The sequence below is a fragment of the Myotis davidii genome, unplaced genomic scaffold, assembly GCF_000327345.1.
Source record: "Myotis davidii unplaced genomic scaffold, ASM32734v1 scaffold178, whole genome shotgun sequence".
NCBI classification, from domain to species: domain Eukaryota; kingdom Metazoa; phylum Chordata; class Mammalia; order Chiroptera; family Vespertilionidae; genus Myotis; species Myotis davidii.
Window position 1 is genome coordinate 298833 of NW_006290668.1, and position 6669 is coordinate 305501.

The following is a 6669-nucleotide window of genomic DNA, read 5'->3' on the forward strand; positions in this document are numbered from 1 at the left end:
GAAACAGGCCACAAATGACAGAAATGGAGGAAAGCAAACGACTGGATTTAGAGTTCAAAACCACACTTATAAGGTTTTTCAAGAATTTTCAAACCATCGATAAATTTAGTGAGACCCTTAAGAAATCTAGTGAGACCCTCGAGGTTATGAAAAAGGACCAAATAGAAATTAAGCATACACTGACTGAAATAAAGAATATTATACAGAGATCCAACATCATACTAGAGGATCACAAGAATCAAGTCAAAGATTTAAAGTATGAAGAAGTAAAAAACACCCAACCGGAAAAGCAAAAAGCGAAAAGAATCCAAAAATATGAAGATAGTGTAAGGAGCCTCTGGGACGACTTCAAGCATACCAACATCCAAATTATGGAGGTGCCAGAAGAAGAGAGAGAGCAAGATATTGAAAGCCTACCTGAAATCTACCTGAACAGAAGTCTTTTAACTAAGGATATAAAGAAGAAGCCACATTGAGATTAGTAGGAGGGGCAGAGAGGCAAAACAATCTAGCCCCACATTCACGTGTGGCAGTTAAAAATGAGGAGGGATATCTCGGCTGCATAGGTCCACCCTGAAGAGCCAGGAGTCCACGCCCCACACCTGGCTCCCAAGCCCAGGGTTCTATTGCTGAAAAGAGAAGTTCCCGTAACTTCCGACTGTAAAAACCTTTGAAGGTTGTAGCTGAGTGAGACGGAGGATTCTTGGAGTCCCAGGCCTTCCCCTTAAAGGGCCTACAGAAGCTTACTTGGATTCTATGTGAACTCCAGTGCTAGGGCAGCAACTCAAAAGACACCAGGGACATATGGGGAGTAACTGGATTGTTTGGCATCAGGGCGACAGCTGTAGGGGTAGGTTTCTCCCAGACAAAAGTGCTGGCAGAAGCCATTGTTCTCTTGTTGAGCCCTCCCCACCCAGAGATTGCAGGCTTGGGCCATAGTAGAGTCTCCATCAACCTGGCTCACACACTTCATCTTGCCCTGGTGATTCACAGAGATACCACCCAACTTGTGAACACACCCAAGCCCTTTCCAGTGGCTTTTCCATACAGAAGACCTCTCTTGGCTCATGGGACTGACTTTCCTAAAATCTCTCAATCAAGCAGCATCTGGACTCTGCATACTCCATACCTTTCAATAAGTGGCTCCTGGCCTTGGTTTAGCCTCTCCTAAGCACCTCCAGGCCAGCACAAGTAGCAGCCATCTGCAGATTGCTTTGTAGCTCGTGTAGGATGGTCCAGGGAGGCACAGGCATATTACCTTGGTGTACACCACCCAGGAGGCCCCAGAACATGCCAAAGCACTACCCAACCACCTCCCACAAACAGCACATTAAAGGGGTTGATTTAGTGGGTACCTGAGCCTTGATTAAATTAGTTCTGCTCTGTGGGGTAGGTCCCTGCACAGCAAGTTCTCTGCTGTGATTACAACCAGTCTGGGGATCCAATTGGCCTGGGAGTAAATCCCTCCCATCGATGAGCCAACAGCAATCAAGGCTCAAATACAACATGAGGTTGCAAACAGCCCACACAATATGTGTACCTGGAGCACCCAGCTCAGGTGACTGAAGGGGCTGCACCATTGTGCCCTGGAGCACACCTTCTACATAAGGCCACTCTACCAAGACTGGGAGATGTAGCAGCTCCACCTAATACATAGAAACAAACACTAAGGGAGGCAGTCAAAAATGAGGAGACAAAGAAACAGTTTCCAGATGAAAGAACAGAACAAAACCCCCCAAAAAAGAACTAAACAAATGGAGACACACAATCTACCAGATACAGGGTTCCAAACTGGTTATAAGGATTCTCAGTGAACTTGGCAGAAAAGTAGAGGAACTTAGTGAGAACTTCAACAAAGAGATAGGAAATATAAAAATGGAGATAGGAAACATAGAAAAGAACCAGTCAGAAATGAAAAATACATTACAGGGAATCAACAGTAGAGAGGATGAAGCAGGAATCAAATTAGTGATTTGCAAGGTAAGGAAAGAGAAAACACTCAACTAGAATAGAAAAAAAGAAAAATTAATCCCCCCAAAATGAGGATTGTGTAAGGAGCATCTGGGTACCAACATTCATATCTTGGGGGTGCTGGAAGAAGAAGAGAGGGAGCAAGAAACTGAAAACCTATTTTTAAAAAATGACTGAAAAATTTTCTAACCTGGTGAAGGAAATAGACATAGATGTCCAAGAAGCATAGAGAGTCACAAACAAGAAGAATCCAAAGAGACCTAAACCAAGACACATTATAATAAAAATGTAAAAGATTAAAGAGAATGAAAGGCTCTTAAAAGCAGCAAGAGAGCTCTAGCTGGTTTGGCTCAATGGATAGAGCGTTGGCCTGTGGACTGAAGGGTCCCAGGTTCAATTCCAGCCAAGGGCACATGCCCAGGTTGTGGGCTTGATCCCCAGTAGGGGTTGTGCAGGAGGTAGCCATATCATTGATATTTCTATTGCTCTCTCTCTTCCTCTCTGAATTCAATAAAAATATTCTTAAATGAAGTATATTTTTTAAAAGAAAAGTTTATTCAAACAAACAAAATGGAATACCAACCCTACCTGAAAATCTTAGATTATAGGAGGCTCCACTGAGCTGTTTAACTAAGTACGTGAGAAAAAGTTTAACAAGATACAGAGGGGTTTGGGGGAATGGTAATTCCCAAATCTGAATCCTAAAAAAAAAAAACCTCATGAAATACAGAAATGCTTACATATGTTCACCCAAGTACATATACTAGACTGTTAATAGCATCACTTTTTGTAATAGCCATAACCACTCAAATGCCTGTGAACATTGGGATGTAATGGATTTAATTGGATGGATCAATTACAATTGGTGTGTTTACACAATGGAATATAATATAGAAATGAACTATATAACTAGACAGAAATAATATAGCTAGCAAAAGAAGATTGACACAAAAGAGCACAAATTGTGTGATCAATCCATTTATATAAAGATCCAAACCAGGCAGAACAACTGGTTGATGTCACCAGCCAGAGGAGTAGCCACTGGGTGGGCAGAGACCAAAGGGACATGAGAGGTTTATAGGATGCTGGTAATATTCTGTTTCTGGGTCTGGATATGTGGGTGTGATAAACCTCTAACTATACACTAACCATTTGTGCACCTTTATATAAGTATGTTAAAGTAAAATAGGAAAATAGAAATCTTAAGATGGTGGCAAAAAAGCCTGTACTTGGGGCCTTCCACAACCACATCAAAATTACAACTAAAATACAGAACAACTATCATCCAGCACTGCAGGAAAGCTGGCTGAGTGGAAGTACTACAGCTAGAGAGGCAAAAATGAAAGTACACTGAGACAGGTAGGAGGTGCAGAGGTGCAGAACGGGCTGGTCCAGCACCTGGGTGTGGGGAGTCCGGGGCTTATGAACAGGGACTAGAGCCCACTGATCCACCAAAAGTTAGACCCATCTCATGAATAAGACCTGTCACAGAAGAACATTATGGGGAGAAATGAGTAAATAAGCAAATATGTCACCTGAAAGATGGGGAAATGGAGAACAGAGCAACAGGGAAATGGAAGCTAAGAGGCAGGAGAGAGGCATGTTTTTGTAGAAATGCAACTTGTATTTAAGTTCTTCTACTTAGAAAGCTTCGTGGTTTTCAACTGTCCCAAATCCAAACTCCTTAACGTAGTTATGAGGATGTCGATTATTTAGGTTCTTTCAAAGTCTTCACCTTAGCCCGCTCTGTCTGGTTGGGGAAAGTCTGGGTTGCACTAACTAAATGGTAAGGGGCTTGACAGCACTCTCTGCCAAGCTCACCTCCCTCCCCCCAGGCTCCTCAGGCTCCTTCTCCAGGTCTCACCAAGAGCTGTCCACACAGAGCCACTCCTTCATTGTGCATAGTCAGTTGTCATACCAACTCACTCATTCTCCAAGAACCCTGTTTGTTTATTCTTTTGTCTTGAGTGAAATTGGTTTTTGTTGTTGGTGTGTGTGTTTAAAGATTGCTCTGGTTTCTGTGGGGTTTTTGTTGTTGTTATTCCTCACCCGAGGAAATTTTTCCATTGTTTTTAGAGAGATTGGAAGGAAGGTGGAGAGACAGAGAGACACATCGATTGGTTGCCCCTCAACCAAGGTTGGGGATCTGGCCTGCAACTGAGGTACTTGCCCTTGACTGGAATGGAACCTGGGACCCTTCAGTCCACAGGCTGAAGCTCTATTAACTGAGCCAAACAGGCTAGGGCTTGAGTGGAATTTTGAGCATTTTATCTATTTTTGGTTCGCTTGTTTTCTTTCACTATTTGAGGTTGAAGATTGTCTTGAATCACAGTTTAATTCCCAGCAGCCCCCGCCCCCACCCCACCCCACAGCACCAGGTGGAGAATAACTTCTCAATAAGCATGTATTGATTGAATGGATGATTGGAGGGTGTGACCTTAGGGAGGGATAGAATGGGGATCTGATCACATCAAAAATTTGCTCACATATTAGGCCTTTAAACGAAGTAGGAACACAGGCAAAATTCAGGAACTCAGAAACACACACAGTGTATCATTCTACTTCTAAAAGGCATTATGACTGGTAAGTTGGGGCAAAGGCAGCATGCTTAAGATACTGGAGGTTGAGTGTTTGGGTTGTGGAAAACCAAGGTGAGAGGGCTGAGACTTTGTGGTAGTCCTTGGGCTTTGTCAACACCAGGTTAGCAGCTGAGGGAGCCAGTGGATTATACCAATGGAGATCATTTGAAAAGTAATTGTAATCCTGGCTGGCGTGGCTCAGTGTTAGAGTGTCAGCCTATGGACTGTAGGGTCTCAGATTCGATTCCCATTCAAGGGCACATACCTCAGTTGCAGGTCCCATCTCTAACTCCCCTCCAGGTGCATGCAGGAGGTCCAGGTGGTGTGGGGAGGCATACGATGGATGTGTCTCTCTCACATCCAAGTCTCTCTCTCTCTCTCTCTCTCTCTCTCTCTCTCTCTCTCTCTCGTCTTTCCCTCTCCTTCCTCCTTTCCACTGTCTCTAAAAGTCAATGGACTGATGAGCAAAAATTGATCCAGAGACAAAGAAGCATCCAACAGACCATCAAACCTCAGAGGGAAGGCAGGGGCGGGGGACAGAGGGCAGGGGACAGAGTGGGTAAGAGATCAACCAAAGGACTTGTATGCATGCATATAAGCATAACCAATGGACACCGACGGGAGGGGGCGGAGGGCATGGGATGGGGGTGGGAGCAGCCTGGGAGAGGTCAATGGGGTGGGGGGGGAAAGGAGACATATGTAATACTTTAAACAATAAAGAATGTAAATAAAAGAAAAAAAAGAAAACATCAATGGGAAAAATATTCTCCTTGGGAGAGGATTTTTTAAAAAGAAAGAAAGCCCAAGCAAACAACGATGGCGGCATAGGTAAACACCTGTACCTGCAGCCTCTCACAACCACATCAAAACTACAACTAAGCCCTAACCGGTTTGGCTCAGTGGATAGAGCATCGGCCTGCAGACTCAAGGGTCCCAGGTTTGATTCCAGTCAAGGGCATGTACCTTGGTTGCAGACACATACCCAGTAGGGAGTGTGCAGGAGGCAGCTGATGGATGTTTCTCTCTCATCGATGTTTCTAACTCTCTATCCCTCTCCCTTCCTCTCTGTAAGAAGTCAATAAAATACATTTTTTTAAAAAAACTACAACTAAAAGACAAAACATCGATCATCCAAACCCACGGGAAAGCTGGCTGAGTGGAAGTTCTACAACTAGAAGGAAAGAGAAAAGCGCATTGAGACTGGTAGGAGGAGTGGAGGTGCGGAGGTGGGAGGCGCATGTGAAACGGGCTGGCAATTGGGTGCACTGTTGTTTTTTTCATTCAGGAGGGAGACACAAGCTCCCGATTGCTCTGAACTCCAGTTCTGGGCGAGACTCTGGGGACCCAGACTCATACGGGGAGAAACTGGACTGTCTGGCATCGGGCCAGAACATGAGGGTGGCTTTCTCTCAGAGGTTCTTACAGCGATCATTGTTCCTGCGTAGGGGCACGGATGGCGGAGATGCAGGAACCTCTCCAATGCAGGGTTGACTGGCAGCCATTGCTGTTTGCTCCACCCTGGTGATTCCCAGAGACCCCGCCCCACCCAATTTATAACCCCACCCAAGCTGTGCACAGCAGCTTTTGTATATGAATGGCCCATCCTTTCGCAGCATAAAACCTAACAAACTGCAGCTGAGTCCGAGAGCTCCAAAGCTTCCAAAAGAAGGCCCAAGGCTCAGCAGCAGCAGCTGGCCTTGCTTCACAGCCGGGCCTCATCTGGGCACTTCCAAACCCCAAACAAAAAGGAGGAATCTGCAGATCTCTCTGTAACTCCTGCTGAGTGGCTGACTTTGCACCTCCTTGGAGATCCAAGAACCGGTGTACCCAGTGGTCAGAGTGAGACCATACCAGATTACAATTCTTCACAACCATAAGCGACACACTCAAGGGGCAGACTCAGTGAGCACCAAAGCTACACTGAAGCAAGTCTTTCCCCATAAGGGTGTCTCCAGCACAGCAGTTCTTCCATTGTAGACACAGCTGGTCCTCACAGCCAATTGGCCTGGAGGTCAATTCCTTTCAGTGATACCTACAACAATCAAGTCTTAACTACAACAGGACTGTTCACAAAGCCCACAAAGGGGTGCACCAAGAGTGTCCACCTCATGTGATTGGG

General features: G+C 45.1%; 2 long non-coding RNA genes across 3 annotated transcripts in view; both read left to right on the forward strand.

Annotated features, from left to right (window-relative positions):
- LOC107183070 overlaps nucleotides 1–2001 on the forward strand; it is a 19654-nt gene extending 17653 nt beyond the window's left edge. Inside the window, exon 3 of the long non-coding RNA XR_001513843.1 lies at nucleotides 1991–2001. This is a non-coding gene — a long non-coding RNA (uncharacterized LOC107183070). The remainder of the gene's footprint in view (nucleotides 1–1990) is intronic.
- LOC102752669 overlaps nucleotides 1–6669 on the forward strand; it is a 43880-nt gene that overhangs the window by 27866 nt on the left and 9345 nt on the right. The gene's annotated exons all lie outside the window — the stretch shown is intronic.